A 24,832-nucleotide genomic window follows, 5' to 3' on the forward strand; every position below is an offset into this window, starting at 1 on the left:
TACCTACCCATTCATATTTATTCCAGTTGGATACATCCGGGTATTTGGATGTTTCCATGCATAGTACCTACCCATTCATTGCCTTCCTTACAGGAGGTACTTAGTAAATATTTATGAATATAGAAACCAGTACCTATCCAGCTCATTGATAGAAATCCAACTTCTTTCTCATCAGCTCATTTCACTGACAGTCAAACACAGGACTTTGGCTTATTGGCAATCAGAGCTTTTCCAAATATTATCTTAGGTCAGAGAGTTTAATGAGGAGATCATTATAGGTATTAAAATGCCTTCTATTGATAAGCCTCCCTGAACCTACCACACCTTGCCCTGATCTCTGCTACACACTATCTTAAGGGTGGGGGAATTGTAGGCAGTGATTAATGGTGATACTTAGTCAACAACTTATTAACAAATGGTCAGTTCACAAGTCCTCATTAAGTGTCCATTCTTTTCCCAGCCCTGTCCTAGGCAGGGCAAAAGATAAAGAAGTAAAAGAATTAGACCCTTCCTTGATAGGATTTACAGTCTAGCCAGATATCTTTATAACTAAGGAGTTTATAAGTTCTATGCTTTTTCTTCCTGCCTTCCTGTTTACTTTGTCACTCCCCTGGGTGCCTCTCACTAGTTTCCCTTCCCTGTCACCCATGATTCATCACTTCAGCCTTGCCTAATACTATGACGGGTTTTTACTGAGCTGCAAGACTGTGCAGGAGTAGAGAAGGCTTTGTAGATGAAGAGGACTAGCTTGAAATCCCATTTCTGACACTTGAATCTGTGGCCTTGGGGGAAATAGGTTAAGCCTCAGTTTCCTCATCCTTAAGACTGAGATAATAATACCCACCTTACGTGTTTAATACAAGGATTAGAAATAATTTATACAATGTATATAAATTGTTCTGTGCATGGTAGATGTTTAATAATAAATGTTGCCAGAGGTACAATTACTACAAATGTTAAGTGTTAGGTAGAGAAGCAACTAATATAAAATGGTTCAAATACCAGGAAATACTTTTGAAATGTCATTAGGGCAACAGGGCATTTGTGTTTGGACATAAATTTAGGTTGCTCTTGTCCATATATTATTTTTATTAACTAATACTCTTATGTATAGTTATTGCGGCCTCCATCTCCATTCCTCATACCAAAAGGAGAGGAATTAAGAAATAACAGTAATCTGCTCAGAGAAAATACCTATTGGTTCTCTCTTAGCAGCCTAGGAAAAAAGTGAATTATATTTTGTTTAATCATTCAACAAAACAATTATGGAGTCCATTCCAAGACTGAATGTGAAGGAGAGTAGGGGCATGGAGGAACTAGTTGTTTGGTATGAGTTGGGGGTAGAAAGTGATGGAAATATGGCTAGAGACATAGGCAGCGGCTGGATCATCTGGGGAATTTTTGGCCATGTTCAAACTTTGGACTTCATGCTAGAAGCAAAATATGAGAGATGTATCTTTTTTTTTTTTTTTTTCCTTGCTCTCTCTCTCTCTTTCCCTTTTTTTTTTTTTTTTTTTTTCTTTTTAGGATGGATTGGAAGAAGCAAGAGTGAGGACACAGCAGCAGTTGAGAAGCAATCCAGCAAGTGATGGCAGTCCCCTTACATAAGGGAGATGGAGAGAACCGGAAGAGCTCTGGAGCTATTTAGGAGGTATGAGCTCACAATCCCCAGGATCTGCCAAGACCAAACTTTTTTGGATTTAAGAATTTTTTGGATACTTCGAGAAAGGTAATATGATGCACATAAAATATGTTACATACTACTCTCCGGAAGGTCTGGGCAGTAATCAAGACATTTCTATTTCCACAGTAAAACATACAAATATTCACCATAAATGAGGTACATTAAAACTATTAATAACCTTCAGTCATTTCAGGGCAGATTTTGTTGCCAAGTGAGTTGTGGAAAATAGTTGCGTTTTTGGAGTCTTTTGGTTTGGAATTGTGGGTAAATAGTTGGAAGTTAATTATATAAAGTTGATAGAATAAGCAAAAGAGTGAGTTAAGATTGATATTCAGGTGTCTGTTTGGGGAATGAGGTGGATAGTGGTATCATTTGGATAGAGAGGAGACAAAGCAGGAAGTGCCCATTTGTGACCACAGGATGGGTTCAGTTTTGAGTATGAATTAGTGTATATATGGGACATTTAAGTAGACAGCCTTTCAAGAAGAAGGGGATGGTCATCAGTGTCAAAAGCTAAAAAGAGAGCACAAAAGATGAGTACTTATGTGGCTCTTGGGTTTAGTAACTAAAGGGCTGTTTGTGATCTGTGAAAGAACAATGTCAGTGGTGTGGCAGAAGAAATGAACCCAAATGTAGTGGATTGGGAAGTATGAGGAAAGTAGGAAAATAGAATGAGCAAATGCATAAATATCTTTATGTTTAATGCATATTCATTTGTCTTGATGGCTAAAATGGGCTCCATCTTTTATGTCAATGGGCATTAGAGTTGGTAAGTAGGTATATAAAGTATAAAAAGATAAATAAGCCGTATACCTTGCTTTAGAAGTCTGCTACAGAAGACAAACCAAGAAAAAACAATATACAATTAAATCTCTCAAAAGGAGGATTTTGTTTGCTGTTTTTTCCTTTTAAACCAGCAAGATAAATCTAGATTTATGTGGTATTCAAAAAACACACTCAGTCTCCATCCTTGAGTATTTTGATTAATCCTTGAGGGGGATTCAGAGATTGGCACATTTAATAAATTCCAAGGTGATTCTGATAAGAGGAGATGAATTAGATCTAGGAATATACACTTAGGAAACAGCCATAAAGAGGTGAAAATTTACATTATGAGAGAGAGTGAAAAACACGGACAAGAGACTGAAGAGAGCTGAGAGCAGAACCTGTATTTGTCCTGTTTTACTTAAAAGGAGAAATGGGAAGTGGGTATGAAATAAAAGCCATAGAAGGCATTGGGAATTACCAACTGCCATGCCAATATGAGGTGACATTACTATCAAGACAAGAGAAGGATTGCAAAAACTGTTGAACTCCAGGAGGATTATTTAAAAAATATCTTCTGTTGGTTTTGTTTCTGATCACAAAAATATTACAGAAAAGTACAACAAAGAAAACAAAAACCTGTTGCTGTCCCACAATCCATGATAACCACTGTTCTTTAGTCAGTGGCTAAAGAACTACCTCTTGGCAAGCACTTCAAACCTCTGATGGAAAGAATAGCTATTTATTTAGGTTGATAATAGTTTCAGACTAAAAAGATACCTTAAAAATAAAATTTTAGAATGGATAGATTGTTTTTGAATGTTACATACAGCGAGAGGAGTTTGGAACCTTTCTGGGTGGAGCTTTAGCTCTTCTGAAAAGTTTTAGTGGAAACTATAGACCACGGGTTGGCAAACTAGGGCCTCTGGGCTAAATCCAGCCCACTGCTTATTTTGAGAGTAAAATTATATCGGACTATGTAGCCACGCCCATTTGTTTATGTAATGCCTATGGCTGCTTTCCTGCCACAACTGCAGAGTTGAGTATTTGTGACAGAGGCTATCTGGGCCATAAAGCCTAAAATATTCATGATATGGCCTTTTACATAAAGGTTTGCCAATGCCTGGAATAGAATAGTATTTCCCAAATTATGTTCCAAAGCACATTAGTTTCCCATGAAATGTTAATAATCATTACTGAAAAAGGGCTCTGTATTCAAACAAGCTTGGAAAATGCTGGATTAAACAAAGTTAACCAAATTTCTTTACAGTTGGGTATCTGATAACATTTAACATGCACACTCATAATCAACAAGAGCAGAATATACTATATATAGCACTCCCCAAAATTATTTGGTCATAGAACCTTTTTTTTTTTTTTTTTTTTCCTAGGAACATCATATGGTTTGTAAAATCTTCAGTTTGTCTGCTTAGGAGACTTTGCCAAGATCATAAAATTGCATAAATTTGAGGTCACTGGGTTTAATTCTAAAATGTCTGTACAGAAAGTCTACTTGGTTCCAAAAGTAAGAAAACCACCCTCTACTGGTCAGTCACTTGAGTTATCTTTGGGGCTGAAGCAAAATTCCCAAGAGTGCTATATAGAGGTGGAAGTAAGAGGAAGATATAGAAAGCCTCTGAGGTGGTAACTGGGCACACCAGCTCTGAGAATTGCAAAGATCCCTGTCAGACCATAACTTTCTTGAGGGTGAGAGCATATCTTACGTACTTTGTATTCCCTCTGCCTTAGCCACTTAGAATCTCTTATAAGTAGCATTTGTTCAGCAATATCTGTTGAATGCATGTATGATGATTTCAGGGTTGTCAAATACTCTCTTAAGGGATTAAAAAGAATAGCTTCACTAAAAGAATTTAGGATTTCTCCAAGGATCTAACCAAATTAATACAAATTACTAAACCAAGTATCACCATGTGATGAACTCTTGAAGTTGAGTCTCTTGCCACTAAATTAGCAGTGTAGCTAGCCATTGCATAATGTGGACCCTCAATTTCTTAATTAGTGAGAAAAACTATTTATTAAATGAGGGGTTTTATCCATAGTTCTAATCAAAAGCCAGAGCAAACAGCTAAAATTTTCATAATAGTTAGGTCCCAGGGGTAAGCTCCCCAGTCCATTTAAAAATTAAACTCTCTCAAAAATATTAACCACAGAAGATATGGTGGCAGAGTACATAATATACTTTCAAAGGACAGTGGATGCACCCTTTCTAAGAGTAAAACAAATCAGCAAGTTCTTAAAATTCAACAAAAATCCTAATAAGCCACCTGACTAGATTATGTTCCAACATAGGCTTCTCCTTGGAGAATATTCCTACCTGTTTTTTGTCATATTCTACTTGAAAACTATAATACCCTGACCACAATGTTTTACTGTTACCAGAAATTTTGTCGAATCCAATGTACAATTAGTAGAAAAGAGGCGATGCAGCTAACATATCACACAGTTAGCAACACCTACATAGATAGACTGTATGCATAGAAAGATTTAAAAAATAACTTGCTAGATATGCAGACTGCTATCTCCTTCCTATTAAACCAGGGATGAGTGGTACTATTTTATCTGGTGCTTGCTACCAATTGAAAACAAAAACAAAAGCAACCCATTCCAGGAAGAAGAGAAGTTGGGTCAGTCACCTTGAAATTATAGAAATTTCTTAACAGTGCCAGAAGGCTGCTGATGAGAGGCACCCGGAGACCCAACTCCCACCGAGTCACTGTGTATTTTCCGAGCATAGGGCCATAAGAAATCTGGCTCAAAGGACCCTCCTGTCTCTGCAACAGGAGTGCAGTAAGGAAACCCCTGGCCCCAGGAACATGGTCTGCTGCATTGGGTCAGAGACTCCTGTTCACACCAGCCCAGTGTTCCTGGATACCTCAGTGCAGGTGCAGGAGGGAGGGGTGTGAACTGCATGTGCACCTGGTGCTGATTTGGCATCCAGGCTCCCTGGAATTGGTCTGCAGGTCTGAGCCATGTAGGAATATGCTGGGCCACAGGCTGGAACTTTTGGGGACACCTTGGGCTGCCAGGATTCCATCCTGCTCTGGAATGGAGTTACTAATTCCTTTGAAGCCAAATCTCACACCCTCTCAGGCCATTCTGGGCCTGAGCAGGGCTAGAAGAGATGGCAGACACCTGGGAATCATGCTTTTGCCCCACAGGTCCAAGTCCAATGAGGTCAGCAGGACCATATGACAGTATGATGGTAAAAGAAAAAAAGAAGAAGAAATTTTTTTATCATTTTCTCCTATGGACTAATACATAACTCAGACAAAGGCCAGGCAGCACACCTCTGAAATATATAAATGGATATATGTGCAATGACTTTCACCTCAACAGTAGGTAGGAAAGGTTCAAATGAAAGAAATTTGTTTCGTTTCTTTTACACATTCAGTGAATGCTCTTCTTAGAAGAGAAGAGGGGTGTGGGCTGGCAAAGTCCTTTCCCAATATCCTCATCCCCTCTCTGCCATTTTCCATTCATCCTGGATGAAGAAAGAAGGTAGATTTGTTATTAGGAATTGAATATGACTATCACTCAATGTCATTTCATAGGAGGATCCTCTTTAGGATGGAGATCATATGTTTTCGATGTTCCAGGAAAGTATGGAGTTTACGTATTCTGTTCCACTGTCAGGAATGTGTTCTAGTTCTGGTTTAGGGAAAAAAGATTCAATTACCTTGGAAAGTTTCTAAGTACACAAGGCATCTGTGGATGCTAACAAGCCTCGGGCATGGAAGATTCCAAAAGGGAGCAGTGTTTTCCAGAGGTCTAAGACATTTGAAGAGGACATTTTTCATATATGTTTCTAAACTGTGTATTCTTGAATAGGTTTATTGTTTCAGTTATCAATGGATTGACTGACAGTTTCCATTTCATGAACGTTCAAGATGATTTTATTTGCAAACCCTCAAGGAGAGAGAGCTTTAGCGAAATGCATTTTTTGATGTCCAAAACAATGCTGAATGAGAGCTGCTGTCCTAAATAGATCCTTGACCCTGTAATCAAGATTATCTGTTTTTTTTTTTTTCTTCCCTCTTGAGGCAACAGCTTGTATTTTGTCACGAAAAAACTGAGAACAATTAGAATGTTTTCTAGATTAGATACCAGGTATCGGAATACAGGCGATGTCTGTTCTGGCAGACTATTTTTCCAATACTAAGTACAGTACAAAGTTTCTGATTTATAATCCCTGCCTTCCCAGGTGTCAAACTGCTATCCTTGAAAACTCCCATCCTTGGAACCTGAGCACCATTTCAATGCTATCATGATATGTAGGCAAAGTTCCATTTCAAAGGTCAGTCTATAATGAGGCAGAAGAACCAACTTCTAGGAGGGTATAAAGTCCTCTTAGGGCCATATTCTGAACGGAAACTTTCATTTACTTCTATTTCTTCTCCTGAATTTGGTTAACCAGGAAGTTAGGGGTTCTGTTCTCAAATATGAACCCAGCCTGAATTGGCTTTGGAGACTCCAGAGTACAGTCTGGGTTCAGGGGATGTAGCTGGCTTGTAGAGTATCGGGAGGAGGTGTCACAGATTTTGCCTTTACTCTGTGACCCAGTTCTGATGATTTGGTTCATTTTCAAAAGAATTTTGAACTTGGGTTAATCATGGAGATTTTCATTCATTGGGTACCAGAGGCAATAAAACATTTTAGAGCCAATGAAAATATCCAAGATCTGAAAAAAAGAAATTATAGACTAGAAAATAAGAGAGAGAAACCTCAAAATGAAACAATTTCAAAAAGAAAAAGAAAAATCCTTTTGCAGTTTAAAGAAAAATGTATTTAAGATGAGATGTGGACTTGAATTAATGTTTGAAAGAATGTGGGACCTGCTGTCCAGAATAAGAGGGCCTGTGGCCTATGAAGCATTTAATATGGTCCTGAGCCCAGGGAATATCAAGGGCAAGCATTGTGATGTTCTTGGATTTCAATAAGCACTTGTATTTTTTTCTGGTTAAAAGTTTATTATTTCTGGTTTTGCCCCCTAGCAAGCGATGCTAGTACTGTCCGATAGGATACAAAAGTTCAATTTCATGTGACTGCAGCTTAACAATGTCTTGAAATTCCCACCATTGTTAGGCTGGGTGTGACCCGTCCAGCTAAACCTGCCTCTTTTATTAAGAGGATTGTCCTGTGTGACTTCAGAGAGGAATTTTGGCAAGACAAAAGTGCTGATTCTAATCCTGGTAGCAATCTCTGAGCTTTCAACAACTCTTTGTGTGGGTTCTCCCCTTCCCCCTTTTAAAACTTGCAATTAACCCTGGGTAAGGAGCCTTTTTATTGAAATTTACTTGAGGGACCCATAATTTAAATGTACATGGGAAACAACAAAGACAGAAACTAGGAGTTTTGCCAGGCACCTGGGAACAGCTCTGTATTATCACAGAATCTTCAAATTGGAAGGGACTTTAGAAACCTTCCAGCTCAGCCCCCGCACTCTACAGATGAAGGAAGGAAGGTCCAGATGAGAAATGACTTACTCAAGGTCTTAGAGGTGATTTGTGGTAGAGAAGGGCTTAGCAAGCGGGCCCCGGCTTCTTCTCTGACTCCATGCTGACTGAAGGTAGAAGGGAAAATAAAGTCCACTTTGGTGTAGAAATGATTTCTACTAAGATTAAAGGAGGATGAATCATTGGGATTTTTTTTTTTTTTGAACAGTGATTCAGAGCAAACTGCACAGAGTATGCAAGATACAGGGAAACAATAGAATTTTGGGGTTGACCATTTATATCCTAGCTGTTTACCAAGTGCATAAAGGCATGGAGACTGGAGGTTTTGCCTGTTTAATTATGCTTGATCTTAGGATGTCCACAACCATTTTCTGCTGGGTTGTACGCCTTATGGTTTGTGAAGCCTCTATGTATTACCGTGGGTAGAATTCTCTTGCAAAACATTTTGCTAGGGGAATCTCCGTGGTGGATATGCTCCAGTCATTTACTCATTGCCAATAAGAATAGTGATAGCTGATATTACAATGCCATTCTACAGATGAAAAGCATTTTGTAGTATGAAATATTCTTGACAGATGAATGAATAAAGAAATGGATAATGAACACATGGTGTATATAAATATTGGAAATATACATAAATATTTATGTATACATTTATATATCGGAATATTATTCAGCCATAAAAAAGAAGGGCATCTGCCATTTGCAATAACATGACTGAATCTAGAGCATTACATTAAGTGAAATAAGTCAGACACTGAAAGACAAATATGCTGTGATTCCATTTTGTCGTGAGTACGTTATGAAGGCGCACACACGAGTTGTGTCTTTTCATACAGCTTTACTCAATCATAAAGCAAGGTTAACATAATTATTAAGCAGGTTCAGGATTTCAAACTCAATGACCTCTCACTACCCGTTTAACTTGGCTTCTTATGTGTCACACAAGGCAAAGCACAATAAAAAATCATACAACAAATATGATTTAACAAGGGGTAGGAAGGAAGTTAGCAAAGCAAACTCAGAGTCAGTCTGTGAGTTGACACAAGGCCTTGGTCTAGTCCCAGGGCAGCTCTCGGTATGTGCTGCTTATTATGTTCAAGCAATGGAGGATCTGTTTTGTTCAGAAATCAATGGGCAGAGTCTTCAGTGGCAATAGCAGTTGTCTTTTGATGTGGTCAGACGTGAAATGATCAGTGTCTAGACACTGACGGTGTGCTGCAGAATCCTCCCCTTTAAAGGAATTTAGTCAGTCTTGGGCCATTGCAGACCTCCTCTGCTTCTGTTGCTTCTCAGTTCTGGGTGTTGTCAACCCATGCAGGTTTGGGAAATATCTGGTCTTAGCTGCAGTGGCCTTGTGTCGCTGCTTGAGGTGAGTGACTCCCTCTTGCTCTCTACACATTTGTAGGTGGCGTATGAAAATACACACACACACACACACACACCCCAAATTGAAACTGAACTTACAGTGACAGCAAATAGAATGGTGGTTACCGAGGGATGGGGCATGAGGAAAAAGGAAAAAAAAAAAAAAAAAGAAAAAAGACAGAAAGTAGAATGGTGGTTTCCAGAGGCTGGGGAGCACGGGAGGGGGGTGTGTGTGTGTGCTATGGCGAGTTATTATTTAGTGGGTACTGACTGAGTTTCAGTTTTGCAAGGTGAAAAGAGTTCTGGAGATGGAGGGTGGAGATGGTTGCACAACGATATGGATGTACATAATGCCGCTGACTGCACACTTAAAATGATTAAGACAGAAAGTGTTATGTGATGTGTATTTTAACACAATGAAGAAATGTCATCCTACAGTTTTCCTATATTTAACGTTAATGTTTTTGTTTCAACTTTCCATTAGCAAAGCCCAAGAGTTGGCAAACTTAAAATTCTTCTCTTAAAGATAAAATAGTAATAGAGTAAACTTTCATTTTAGGAATCTCAGGGAAGGGTTTTAACATGTGGTTTCCAACTCACCTGTCTTGAGGCCATTTCACCATGTGGAAAGTTTGTAATCTAATGTTTTGTTCCAGTGGTTCTGCACTTTTCCCGTTAAATGTTAAATTGATCTGGATGCTGAACTTCTGCTGTTTTATAAAGCATATCTGAAATTTCAGGGATGAAAAGCCCTTAAATTCTCTGTAGGGACATCCTCCTGCTTTTGAGCCCCACCTGCTATTTAGGCAAGGAAAGTATAATTCAATGGAGGGAGATGTTACTCAGGACTAACAGTCTGCTTTTCAGAGATGTGATTTCCAAGATATTCATAGAATGCCTTCAAACTCTTGAGCAAAGCTTGGGGAGATGGATTTCATAAGAGGCAGAGTGTTTTCTTTAAAAAGCTCTGCAAAAAACCCAAATCATCTTTTACAGACTGGAAGATAACAGTTTAACCAAGGTAAAGAGCTATAAATGGTTATTTATCTATAACAGCTATTACTTTTGCACCAGGACATGATTTTCCACAAAGCTCAAGCCTGTTCCAGAGGACTTTCTGATTTCTTTCCATCGAATGCAAGTGCAGGGCTGTTTTTGCCAATGCTATAGTGCTTCCTTTTCAATAAACAACAGAGCAAAAGCCCCTGTTTTCCATGCTTTTGTCTCTGTGTCACTCTGCTTTTATGGCACAGTGGATGGCACCGTTGTCGTTGTCTTTGTGTTTTTAAAAGTCACACTTTTTCTAAATGCTAGGTACTATCTAAATTTTAATTTGCTTCATACACTCAACTGAAATGATGAAATTACTGTTACTGTGTTTTTGTTCCTGGGGATGTAGGGTCCTTGTATAAGAGTATCTCTGTCTTTCTCTTTGAACTTAACTTTAATTTCCTTATTCAAAAAAATGGAAATAACAATAATATTATTTCAGAGGTCACTGGGAAATAACACATGCTTAACAAAGTATATGTTAGTCTCCACTCTCTATAAATGAATGAAACAGTTTGTTCAATTGAAATCCATATTGGTTTAAGTTCAGTCCTCAATTGTGTATTTATTAATACCTTTTTTCTTCCTATAGACTCAACTTGAAAGTCTCATGGATACAGATGTTCACTATCTTTCTCCTTCTGTATGCCCACTATCAAGCAAGTCTAGGTTTTTAGTCTTGTTCTATATGTCATTTATAATTATCACCATGAAACACACTTTTATAATACCCCTTCACTCCCCATGCAATGGGAACTAAGTTAAAAATTTTGTTAAGTTTTTTTATGAAGCAATAAAAGAAAGTTATTCATAAAATAAAATAAGGTGGTGAAATCAAGAGACTTACTTATTTAAACTGTTTACAGCCATGCAAATAGAGATAAAATGGTTTGATAGAACACCTATTTTGAAGCAATAAAAACTTTAACCTGCTATTTGCACCCCAGATTAGGCCCCACCTAGAAGTAATGTGGAATAAAATGAATCAAATTTACCTGTTGACTCATAATCTGGGCAAGAGTTTTTCAGTCTTTCCTTTCCTGTAGTTTGCTGATTTCCCTAGAACACTTACTACCCTTCAGAGCAAGCAGGCTTCTATGGTAACCAGTCAACTAAATGGACCCCGTTGCCAGGAAAGGTACATGAAACAAAACCAAAACAAGGCAGACAGGAAGACAGGGGCTTCCCCAGTGGTTGAATTGAGAGATGTCAGGGGAAACATAAAAATACAATTATGAAATGGCTCAGTGCAATGTTTTAATATTGATAGTGACAATGAGAGTAGTAAATTATATATTAATATGTGGTTAAATGCTGCATCCTTTTTTTCCCCTTTAAGTATTTTGCTTTTGATCATGTATGCACCAGTTTTTAAACACTGTTCAAGGACTAGCATCTATTAAGAACCAGTTTTTTTCCGGGAATTTTACATTTATTTTTTAAATCCTTACAGCTACCTTCAAGGTAAATATTGTGATGCTGGTTTTATACCTTCTTCCAAACTCAGTTTAATCATCAGCTATCCCTGATGACTTTCTTCCCACTTAGGTCCCTCAACCATGTGGTCCAATAAAGTCCCCTTTATAGTTCTTAATACATTCATAATTAGGCGATTAATGATAATACTTAAAGTTCACGCTCTCTGCTGGCTTGTAAAGTGGGAAGACCATGCCTGGTCACTGGCCTATCCCTAGAGCGTAGCATGGTACCTGGTGCACAATGAATGCTCGCTGGACACCTGTGGAATGACTAACACGAAAACATCAAGGTTCAGGGACGTGGCTCAATTGTACACAGCTACTAACATCACAGCCAGAGGCCTTTCCACTAAACACTCTGCCTGGGATGTTCTTCTTGCCTTAAAAACTTGAAGTACATAGATATTCTCTACAATTGGGTATCAATCACTTTCAGTAGTCTAAAAGGGAGGAATAATATCCTTCCTCTATTTTATTTTTTTTTATTTTATTTTTTTCCCTCTATTTTAAAGATACCTAAAGTCACACGTATTCTTTAATAATAAGTAGGTTGATGATGATAATAATAGTAATAATAATAATAGTAATGACTTACATAAACATGACAGGACTGAGCTCCAAACTTTCAGTTGCATACCCTTTAGGCAAAAATTCCTCCAAACTTTTCCTTAGTGTATTTGGCTAATTAGAAAACAACAAAAAAAAAGGTTTTCCAGTCAACTTATATCATAATCGTTTGTATATTTGTCAGGTTGTTGTTGTTGTTTTTCATTTGACAACAAGCATTTTGAGGGCAGTGACTTTATTGCCTTTGCTCTATATTCCCAGCTTAGATCCTGGTACTTACATAGCAGCAACTCAATAAATACTTGTTAAATAAATGCATTCTGTTGCCAATACCCTATTACTGTATGTGCTAGTTAATCTCTTTCCTCCTCTATCTACGTACGTCAGAATAGTCCAAGTTATATTTGGTAACAACCTCAAAATTTCAGGTTATTTTCCACTCATGATGTCAGGAAGAGCTTTGTCTATTATCGTCACATAGGGACTAAAGCTGAAGGAGAATCTACTATCTTATGACACTGCCATCTAATCACTAAGCTGCAGAGTATACCACAGCAGGAGATGAGAAAGAGCTGGGGAGTCAAGCATAAGCCATGAAACACTGGATCCAGAGGGTAATTCACATTCCTTTGTCCAGCACTGTCATGTGGCCACACCTAACTTCAAGGGGGCAGAGAAATATCTAACAAAAAACAGAGGAGAATTAGATGTTGGTGAATATCAACAGCTCCTATCACATAACCATAATCTATGATCTCAGGCTTTGTGAAAGAGGGGGCAAGATGGCAGACAATAGGTCAAAGGAAAGATAAGAGAATGTCCAGAAAAAACAAAATATGGATGAAGTAGAGGAGAGAAAAATCTAAGCTGTAGGGTTGTTCTGACAGCGTTAGCTCCTAAGGTAGAATTAAGCCTTCAAAAAAACCAATCTTAACTTCTCAGTGCTTCTCTATTGCTCGTCCACATGATTTGTTAGTAAAGTTGATTGTTCTTATACCCTTGTGAATCATGTTTCCTTGGGAAAGACAATCACTAAGGTTTCCTGGATCATCTCTCATGCATAAGGTATAGAAGAATAAAGAATACTGCCTTCAATTTGAGGTAGGTGTAACAAATAGAAAATAAGGAACTGAGGTGTCTCTGACACTGGAATACATTATTACTCTCTTCCTCATCTTTCTGTAGCACTACTTAAAGTCTCTTACTATTTCCTTCCTTGCTAGGGTAAACACCACAAAGGAAAGAATTATAGGCATCTTATTTATGGTTGCCTCCCAGAGTCCACAAACACAAGTCACATACTTGGTGTTAAATAAATATTTTTTCATCGATGGCTTCAAAGGACAACTTTGGGGGATGAGCTTCAACACTTGCAACTAAACATTCATATCCTGAGGTGGGCCCTTTGGAGAATCACAGAAATACTGAAGTTGCCATTCATTTGATTAGCTATGTTTTAGGCAAGCAAGGAAGTCATTTTTGATCTCTGGGTTCATGCTTGGCAAGATCTGCTCAGCCATTTTCTTTCCAGTTGGTGGTTTGGTATCCCAGCAGTATAGCTTATGGCTGGTAGTCAATTAGTTGTGAATTTATTTTTAATCTTTAGCAAATGTCCCTTGTGAACAAGCACAGGATGCATCATAATTATCATCAACTACTATCCTTTCAACTCCCCTGTGTGCCTGGCCAAGTACTATGCAAAACAGAGACAAAATGCAGTTTTAGTAAAAAGAGGCTGACAGAACAAATAACGATCATACACTTTTTTCTGTGTTAAAAATAATTTACATTGTGTGGAGGAGTGATTTTCTTATTTTCTGATAAAATGCTTGATGGAGGGGTAACATTTTAAAGAGGGTTACAAAAGAAAGAGGAACAATGATAGAGCATACAAACACCAACAGGTCCTTTGATAACTGTCCAAGTTTAATAATTGGTAAATGATAACTGTCAGATGGTGACGATAATCTGTTGAAGAGAAGATAAAACGGACATTTTTGGTAACGTATTAGTACTTATGTCTGGCCATTTAACTGTCCAATTGCTTTAAAACAGATCTCAAAAAGGTATTTGATTGCTAACATTATGAGGCTCTTTGACTCATTAAGAAATGAAGAAAAGGAATAGTTTGTTATGTACAGAAATCATTTCCTCATGACTCAATCAGGAACAAACATCCACCTGATTCTTAAAGAAATCCTTTGAAAATATACCTTACCATGATTGAAAATAGGATTTTCATGGCATTGACTTTAGCTGTGAGTCTCCAATTTGAACTTTTAATGAAACCCATGTATTTGAGAATAAAAGGGTATTTGGTTTTTAACTAATTTTTAAATTTTGAATAGAGGATTATTTTTGCATTGTTCAGGGCACCTGTTTGCTTATTTTGTATGTAGACACCAACCAATTTACCTGTTGATGAGTATGATAAACTCAGTATCACAGTCCAAAGGATATGTCTTAGACATAAACATCTGGGAAACATTAATAATTAGTATAAAAAGGAAGTGGCTTTAAAAAAGCAGCACCTCACTAATAAAGGGCTAGACCATCATCATTCCTTTCCCTTTCTTTACCTCCCTGAAAATAAGGGTCCTCTTTTGCTAAATGCATGGGAAATACCTATTGTTTCTTTTTCTGCTCCAGGAAAAGAATAGAACTGTACCTAACTGTATGTATCCTATGAAGGACAGGCAATCCTGAGGTTGGCTCCATGGACAATTTTGAAACTCCAGAAAAGCCATGAAGATAAGAAGGGACAAGGTTACTGTGTTTAACAGCCTTAGGAAAAGAAAAGGATGAACAAACTTTCTTTCAACCTGAGAATGTAATAAAGAAATATTTAGACTCACTAGAATCTTGCATTTCCATATCTTTTTAAGTAGGAGACTCTGAGGTACACTTTTTTATGTGCAGTTGTGAGATTTGATACAGAACACAACGTTCTGTTATTTCAGAAATATGACTAAAAAGAGAGAGAAAAAGATATGTTTAAAATAAAATAAAGAACACAGCCCAAAGCCATATAAAGTCAATGTGTGTGAATGTGAGCATATTTTTTAACTTTTTCCTTATATTACACTAGAGATGGCTGAAAGTCAGCTGCTGTGCTTGAGAGGGGCAGTGCCCTTGCTCTTGTATATGACTCTGAGGTCACCTTTTCCAATTTGTAAAGGGAGGATCTTTCTACCAGCTTCTTTTTTCTTCCCCCTTTGGGAGATGATGTAACATTCAGAAGCAGGAAGGAGCCTGGGAAGTCAGAAAGACCCAAGAGTTCTGGAATCTATCAGGCCTGGATTGGACTCTTAATCCTATCACCATTTCCTCCCCATGTGGCTTTGAGTCAGTCCCGTAGGCTCTCTGAGCCCCAATTTCCTTATCTGTCAAGTGGGACTAATATCTTTCTTGCGCGAGTTCTGTGAGGATTAAATGACACAAAGTATGAACTATTTCTGATAGAATGACTTGATATCATATCTTGGCACCACGTGATCAATGGAGTTATATTTGCTCATTGATTCATTCACTTATTGACTCATTCATTTGACAAATATGAATTGAGCCCCTGCTATGTGCTAGCTGTTGAGCCTACAAAAGTAGCTTAGATAAACCTGGTCCTTGCCCTTACTGAGTTCAGAATTGTGTAAGTAAATGACAAACAGGTAAACAGTAATCACAAGACAGTAAGATGTACTAGGTTCTTATTTATTTTCTTTAATTAAAAAAATTTTTAATGTTTATGTTTGGGGGGGGGGGGAGGGACAGTGAGAGGGAGAATCCGAAGCAGACTCCAGGCTCTAGACTGTCAGCACAAAGCCAGACATGGGGCTTGAACTCATGTACTGTGAGATCATGACCTGAGCTGAAGTTGGACTCTTAACTGACTGAGCCACCCAGGTGTCCCAAGAGGCAGAAAATATTTAGTTGACTCTCTTTTTGTGACATCAGGAGTCATTTATACTCAATTAATGAACCATTATTTCATTACAATTTGCAAAATTTTGATAGTCTAATTTTATGACTTCTTCTTCACATATTAGCTGAAGCATTTTTATAAAGCAAAACTTTCTTTACTTACCATATTGATAGTTCAGTTCACATAGGAAAAGCTTGATTTTTTGCCTTTATTTATCAATGGTGATGAAATTAAAAATTTTTAATAGAATTATTAAATCCTCATGAATTTAAAATATTTGTTAACTTTCTTGCAATTTGTATAATTATTAATGCTCAAATTATCCCCCCTTTTTTGTGTGAAGAGAAGCAGAGGCCTCTTTATGTTGGCTACTGAGGTCTGCTGATATGACCCTTGTAGTCTGTGACAGTTTCCTTGCTATTTAGTATATAGCAAGGAAACTTGTTTCCTGCCCCAGTCCTTTGAGTCCTTTGAGAATGGTATTTAGAGACCATAATCTGGATCTGGGAATACTAACGTGTGTGTATGTATGTGTGTGTGTGTGCGCACACACATTATATATATTCTAAGAAATACATATTTTTGAAAAGGTAAAATACATTATGAGTTCACACCAATACTCCCAGTTCAAATCTAGGAACACTGTTTTTTTAAAAATTTAATTTATTCTAGGGGTGCCTGGGTGGCTCAGTCGGTTGAGCGCCCGACTTCGGCTCAGGTCATGATCTCACGGTTCATGGGTTCAAGCCCCGCGTCGGGCTCTGTGCTGACAGCTCAGAGCCTGGAGCCTACTTCGGATTCTGTGTCTCCCTCTCTCTCTGCCCCTCCCCTGCTCATGCTCTGTCTCTCAAAAATGAATAAACATTAAAAAACATTTAAAAAATTAATTTATTGTATCTTATACCTATCCTTCCTTTGTTCTGTGCTTACAATACTGGTGCTCAAGGTCATGGGAAATAACTGAATTAGAAATGCTACATATTTTTTCATTTTTTTTTATTCCACAATATTAATAGTCTTAGATTAGTGATACTAATACTACCAGCATAATATGATCACCTGAAACTAGTAAACATTTTGTTTTGCAATTTTTTTTTTTGTCCTAAGGTACATTCTACTAGGGATACCAGCCAAATGATTGTGTTTTAAAGTCACTTAATACAGTCTTCTCTGTGTGGTCTTCCTAATTAACTGGATAAAGAATTACACTTATTTTATGTTTATGTATTTTTGATATTGCTTTAAAAATTGTTTTGTGATTAATAAAAACTACTCACATGGTTCTAAGTCAAATATCCTAAACAAAAAAGGATTTAAAAAAGTTTAGTTTCTATTCCTGAACCTTCACCATTTAGATAATTATTTTTAATTTTATGTTTAATTCTTCTATTGTTTTTGTTGATATAAGCTAATATGTATGTATTAACATTCCCCCCCCTTTTGTATCTTCTCTTTTTTTTAAATAAATAGGTGCACACACTACACAATTTTCCCCACCTTGCCTTTTTCACATAAGAATGTGTCTTTCCCTTATGGACCATTTTATTTGCTTCCTCTATTTCTTAAGCATAATTTTTTAGTATTTCGGAAGATTTATCTTTTTATTGTAATACTTGCCTTTATATGAACAATTAGAAAAATAGCAATAGTCAACCAAGATGGCAATATAAGAAGCTCTTAAGTTTCCCTACTCCATTGACACACCGAATGTACCTCAGAAAGAAATCCAGAAACTAGCTGAATGACTACTACATATTAGGTGAATAAGAATAGACCCTCACTGAAATGGGTAGGAGAGGCTGAGACACACTCTCACCACAATGAAAAAACACTGAGCTTAAACTACATGTTAAACCAGATGAACCTAACTAACAGACACGTACAGAACATTCTATCCAATCACACTAGAATAAACATTCGCAAGTGCTCGTGTAACATTTTCCATTGTAGATCATATGTAAGACCACAAAATAAGTCTTAATAAAGTTAAGAAAACTGAAATAATATCAAGCATATTTTGTGGCCACACTGGCATGAAACTAGAAATCAATTACAAAAAGAAAAATTACAAAAAGAAAAATACAATTCACAAATATGTGGGAATTAAACAACGTGCTCCTGAACAACTAATGGGTCAAAGAAGAAATCAAAAGAGAAATAGAGCATCTTGACACAAATGAAAAGGAAAGCACACCATACCAAAATTTATGGGACACAGCAAAAGCAGTTCTAAGAGGGAAATTTGTACCATTAACCTCCTACGTTAGGAAACAAAAAAGATCACAAATAAATTACCCAATTTTACACCTCAGGGAACTCTCAAAAGAGGAACAAACTAGGCTGAAAGTTAATAGAAGGAAAGAAATAACAAAGATCAGAATGGAAAGAAATGAAGTAGAAACTAAAAAGACAATGGAAAAATCAATGAAACTAAGAGCTGGTTTTTTGAAAGGATAAACAAAATAGATAAATCTTTAGCTAGGCTGACAAAGAAAAACAGAGAAAAGACTCAAATAAAAGAAATTATAAATGAAAGAAGATGCATTACAACTAATAGCACACAAACACACAAGATCATATGATACTAGTCTGAACAATTATATGCCAACAAATTGGACAACCTAGAAAAAATGGGTAAGTGACTGGAAACATACAACCTATCAGGACTGAATCATGAAGAAATAGAAAATCTGAACAGCCCAATCACTAGTAAGGAGATTGAATCAGTAATCAAAACCTCTCAACAAAAAAGCCCAGGGTCAGATGGCTTTATTGGTAAATTCTACCAAACATTTAAAGAAGAATTAATTCCAATCTTTTTCAAATTCTTCCAAAAAATAGAAGGAAGGGAACACTTCAAACTTACTTTACAATCCTAGCATTACTCTGATACCAAAGCCAGAAAAGGACACTACAAGAAAAGATAATTATAGGTAACATCTCTGATGAACATAGATGCAAAACCCGCAAGAAAATACTAGGGAAGCAAATTCAACAGTTTTTTAAGAGGATCATCCACCACAATTAAGTGGGATTGATTCCAGGAACTCAAGGATGATTCAACATCCACAAATCAATAAATATAATACACCATAATAACAAAATGAAGGATAAAAGTCATACAATCATCTCAATAAATGCAACTTTTTTTGACAAAATTCAACATCTTTTATGATAAAAACACTCATCAAACTGTGTATAGAAGGAATGCACTTCAACATAATAAAGATCATATATGACAAACTCACAGCTAATATCATCCTCTAAGGTCAGGAATAAGAAAAAAATGATCACTCATCACTTTTATTCAACATAATACTGGAAGTCTTTGCCAGATCAATTAGGCAAAAAAAAAGTAATAAAAGCATCCAAATCAGAAAAGAAGAAAGAAAGTTGTTTCTATTGCAGATGACATGATATTATATATAGAAAGCCTCAAAGACCCCATCAAAAACTGTTAGAACTAATCAATTCAGTACACTTGCAGGATCCACAGTCAACATAAAAACATTTATTGCCTTTCTATATACTAACAGTGAATATCAGAGACATTAAAAAAATAATCCTATTTACAGTAGCATCAAAAAGAATAAAATACTTATAAATAAATTTAACCAAGGAGGTGATAGATCTGTACACTGAAAACTATAAGAGATTGATGAAAGAAATTGAGAGATGCCAATAAATGGAAAGAGAGTCTGTGTTCATGGATTGAAAGAATTAATGTTGTTAAAATGTACACACTACCCAAAGCAATCTACAGATACAATACAATACCAACAAAAATTCAAATGGCATTTTCCACAGAAACAGAAAAAAACAATTCTAAAATTTGTAGGGAACCATAAAAGACCCCAAATGGCCAAAGCAATCTTAAAAAAGAAGAAAGCTAGAGGCATCACACTACCTGATTTTAAAGTATATTATGAAGTTGTATTACTATATTATAAAGCTGTAGTAATCAAAACAGTATGGTTTGGCATAAAAACAGTCACACAAATCAATGGGACACAATGGAGAACACAGAAATAAACACATAATATATGGTCAAATAATTTTTGACAAAGGGCCCAAGAATATAATACAGGGAAAGGAAAGTTTCTTTAATACATGGTATTGGGAAAACTGAACAACCAAATGCAAAAGAATAAAACATCATACACAAAAATCAACTCAAAATGAATTAAAGACTTAAACCGTAGGCCTGACACCATAAAACTCTTACATGAAAATATAGGAGATAACCTACTTGACACTGGTCTTGGGAATTATTTAAAAAAATTTTTTTTAACATTTATTTATTTTTAAGTGACAGAGAGAGACAGAGCATGAACGGGGAAGGGGCAGAGAGAGAGGGAGACACAGAATCCGAAGCAGGCTCCAGGCTCTGAGCTGTCAGCACAGAGCCCGACGCGGGGCTCGAACTCACAAACTGTGAGATCACGACCTGAGCCGAAGTCAGACGCTCAACCAACTGAGCCACCCAGGTGCCCCCAAAATGATTTTTTTTTATTTGACACCAAAAGCAAAGGCAATAAATGCAAAAATAAACAAATAGAACTACATCAAACTAAAAAATCCCCACATCTGTACAGCAAAGAAAATTTAAAAAATGAAAAAACAACCTATGGAATAGGAGAAATTATTTGCAAACCTCATTTCCAAGAAGGGGTTAATATCCAAAATATACAAGAAACTTGTAACACAATAAAAAAATTAAAAATGAGAAAAAGACTTAAATAGACATTAAAAAAAAAAGCAAAAAAAAGAAAAAAAAAAAACACATGCCCAGCAGGTGCATGAAAAGGTGCTTAACATCACCTTTTTTATGCAAATAAAAATCATAGTGAGCTATTACCTCATGCCTGTTAAGATGGCTATTATTAAATAGAAGATAATAAATGCTGGTGAGGATGTGGAGAATAAGGAACCCTTGTACACTTTTAGTGGGGATGAAAATATGCAGGTTCCTTAAGAAATTAAAAATATATGGGTGCCTGGGTGGCTAAATTGGCTGAGCATCTGGCTCTTGATTTTGGCTTGGGTCATGACTCTAGGGTTGTGGGATTGGGCCCCATGTAGGGCTCCACACTGCACGTGGAGCCTGCTTGGGATCCTCTGTCTGTCTGTCTGTCTCTCTCCCACCCATCCCTGCCTCTGACCCCTGGCCCCTCTCCCCCATCTCTAAAAATTAAAAAAAAAAATAAATTAAACAACTGTAGCTACCATATGACCTAGCAATCTGACTTTTGGGTATATATCCAAAGGAAATGAAATCATTATCTCAGATATCTGTACTCCCATATTTACTGCAGCATTATTTACAACAGTTAATTTATGGAAATAACCCAAATGTTTGTTGACTAATGAGTACATAGAGAAAATGTGATATATATTATCTCTTAAAGCCTTTAGTGTGTGTGTGTGTTTGTGTATGTATACAATGGAATATTACTCAGTCTTAAGAAGTAAATCCTGCCATTTAGGACAATATGGGTAAACCTGGAGGACATTATGCTAAATGAAATAACCATACAGCAAAATATAAATACGCATGATGTAACTTATATGTATAATCTAAAAAAGTTAAAGTAAAAAAGTTGAATTTGTAGAAACAGAGGTAGAAAAGTGGTTGCCAAGGGCTAGGGTGTGGGGGAATAGAGGTTGGTAAAAGTGTATAAACTTTCATTAATAAGTTAAATAAAGTCTAAGAATCTAATGTACAAGGTATAATATGGTAACTATAGTTGCTAACACTATATTCTATAATTGGAATTTGTTAAAAGAAGAAATTCAATGTTTTACCCCTCTCCTATAAAAGGAAAATATGTGAGGTGATCAATATGTTAATTGGCTCAATGGATGAGGAGGGAAATCCTTTCACAATGTATATGTATCAAACCATTTTAAAAACCTTACAGTTATATGTGTCAATTATACTTCAATAAGGCTGAAAACAAAACAAAACAAAACAAGACAAAACAAAACAAAACATTCCTCTCCTCCTCTTGATTGTCTATGGAGTTCCTACTATTATATTCATAGGAGTTAGTGTTCTGCATCTTTCAACAGCATTTGATTTGATTCATATCTTTTCTTCCCAATTAATAAGATAATCAGTAGGCTTATTCTACTTTTCATATGGTCTCCTCATTTTCCTCCCATTTTTGATAACTACTTAATCTATATTGTTAGAGCATGTATCAATTACATATATCAATACTATATTTTCTCATTTACAGCCTTCATTTTATTGTATGACTACAAATATATAGCATGGTTTGTTCTCTTCTGCTTGGATTTTAGTTTTCAGGGGACAGCCTGTCACTTAGTTTCTTACAGACGTTTTGATATCTTTATATATATTTTTAAGGGAAATTTTGGAGGATTAAAAAACTATGCCACTACCTCTATCTTCTCAGAATTCTCAATATCACTTGAGTACTTAATGGTTTTCCCCTGACTGTTTATTTTACATGTGCTCTATTATTTTCAGTGCATGCTTCTGCAGGATGTGTTTTCTTTTTAAGGAAAGCGTATATAACATTACATCAGAAATGCTTATTGAAGCAGCATTTTATACTCACATTTGAACAGAGCATTTTGGAAGAAATAACAATGTTACAAAGTACTTTAAGCATTTATTCCTAAATAAAGTATTATTTCTGTATTTTTTCCAATTTACATTTCCCAAAGAGGATAAACATTAAATATGTAATTAGATGAAAGAAGAGAGAGGAAGAAGAGAAAGAGGAGAAGTGATATTATACCAATAATCTGTGCTTTACTGATGACTTTAAACTTTGTCCAGATAAATTTATCAGTTCTTAGAAGAGTAATAAAACAGTGGATTTAGGATCATTAGTACTTATAATGAGATTTCTTCCTTTAAGCAAATCCCTTATTTTAGAAGAAAAGTAAAACGTTAACTCTTAGGAATCATTATGCAATAACTAGAAAGCAGTAAAATTTTACAGGAGTTGGTCCAAGTCCAGTGACTTTCTGGTTTGTGAAAAGTTCAGTGAAAATTGAGTAAATGGCTCACGTAATGGGAAGTTTAAGTAATAAAAAGGGAGAGATGGAGAGATGAAGATACTCTGCCACCAGGACATAGTGCAGTTTTTGGTGATTGTTGCCTTAGATTCTAGTGTTATGCTTATTATAGGCAGCAGCAGAATGTCATAATTATAAAGACGCACTTTTGGTGTTAAAAAAATAGAAAATCCACGATGGAAGGGTTTTGGGGCTTAAAAAGAACTTGGGAGATATTATTATATATAATGTTTTCTAATTATTTTCACCTTTGCTCTCTTGGGGCTTAGGAAGAAAACTCCAATAGAGTACTGTGAACTACCATATGTTAGGTTCTTACCACACGGCCAAGAGCTGGGTATGCTACATACATGTGTCTTATTTGGTCTTCCCACTTATAAAAGGCATAGGTGGGAAAGTGATGCATAAAGAAGTTAGGTGACTTGCTGAAGGTCGCAGAGCTAGTAAGTTGTGGAGCCTGGGTTTGAACTCAGGTCAGTCTGACTCTTGACCTGTACCCTTAGCCGCTGTGAGTATGTTTAGAAAGCCACATAGTTTACAGTGAAGGTAAAGCTTTTAAATGACTTCTATTCCTGTTCAAGCTAAGTTCCACGTAGGTAGCTGGGGGTGCATACACAATGAAGAAAATACCATTCTTTCCTGAGGATATAATAGTCTCTATTGACTTGATACTCAGCAGAGAATCAACTCAGTTGCTCAGACGGCTCAGTTCAGCAAGCTCTTCTGAGTGCCATACAATGTACCAGGCTTTAGGGACATAAAAATGAGTGAGACACAGATTCAGCTCTTGGACTCAGTAGGGGGCAGGTTGCATTAACAGATGTATATAAAACAAAATAGAAGCTCAATTCTAGAGAATTGCCAAGTTAATCTTCAAGTTGAGTCTGAGGAAGGTAGGTAGAGGGTGATGAGTGGTGGGAGGTGTCTAAGGGTGACCCACTCCTCTTGGTTTGCCCAGGACTTTCCCTCTTTTACTCCCAAAGTTCCCACATTCCAGGAAATGTCTCAGTCTTGAGAAAACTGAAATGGCTAGTCACATAGGTTTCTGCCGGTTTGGAGCATTAATGATTTCCCATTAAGGAACTAGTGAATCTCTAGTTAATCCTACTAGGAAAATCATGATTTATGATCATCACTCTAAAAATGATGGTTTTATTTCCTATAAGCAAGACTGTAATTAAGTGATCTTGATTTGCTGCCTTAGTCGAATTGTAAAGTCAACAAGTCCATTTTGCTTTCTTATTTGGTAGGAACCTATGCTGTCATCAAAGACTTTACCAAAGCCCAAGAGATGGAGGCAACATCATGTAGGCCCAGTAAAGGTAACAGGTACATACAGACTACTTGCAAGGGGGCAGACTGTTTAATGAATAAAGAGCTACGTTTGAGAAGCTCTGAGTTCAAAAGTCAACTGGCAGGGTTTCAACGAAACATCACCACTAGAACAGTCTTGGGTGTGCAATCATGTCCTACA

At 36.6% G+C, this 24,832-nt stretch overlaps 1 long non-coding RNA gene across 1 annotated transcript; it reads left to right on the top strand.

Moving 5' to 3' along the window:
- Positions 1 to 628: 628 nt before the first annotated feature.
- On the top strand, positions 629 to 24,832 carry LOC132695465 (uncharacterized). The gene is made up of 3 exons (XR_009617832.3): positions 629 to 796; positions 1,528 to 1,651; positions 24,609 to 24,832. It is a non-coding gene; the product is annotated as an uncharacterized LOC132695465 (long non-coding RNA).

The sequence above is a fragment of the Panthera onca genome, chromosome B4 (genome assembly GCF_046562875.1).
Source record: "Panthera onca isolate mPanOnc1 chromosome B4, mPanOnc1 haplotype 2, whole genome shotgun sequence".
Lineage (NCBI taxonomy): Eukaryota > Metazoa > Chordata > Mammalia > Carnivora > Felidae > Panthera > Panthera onca.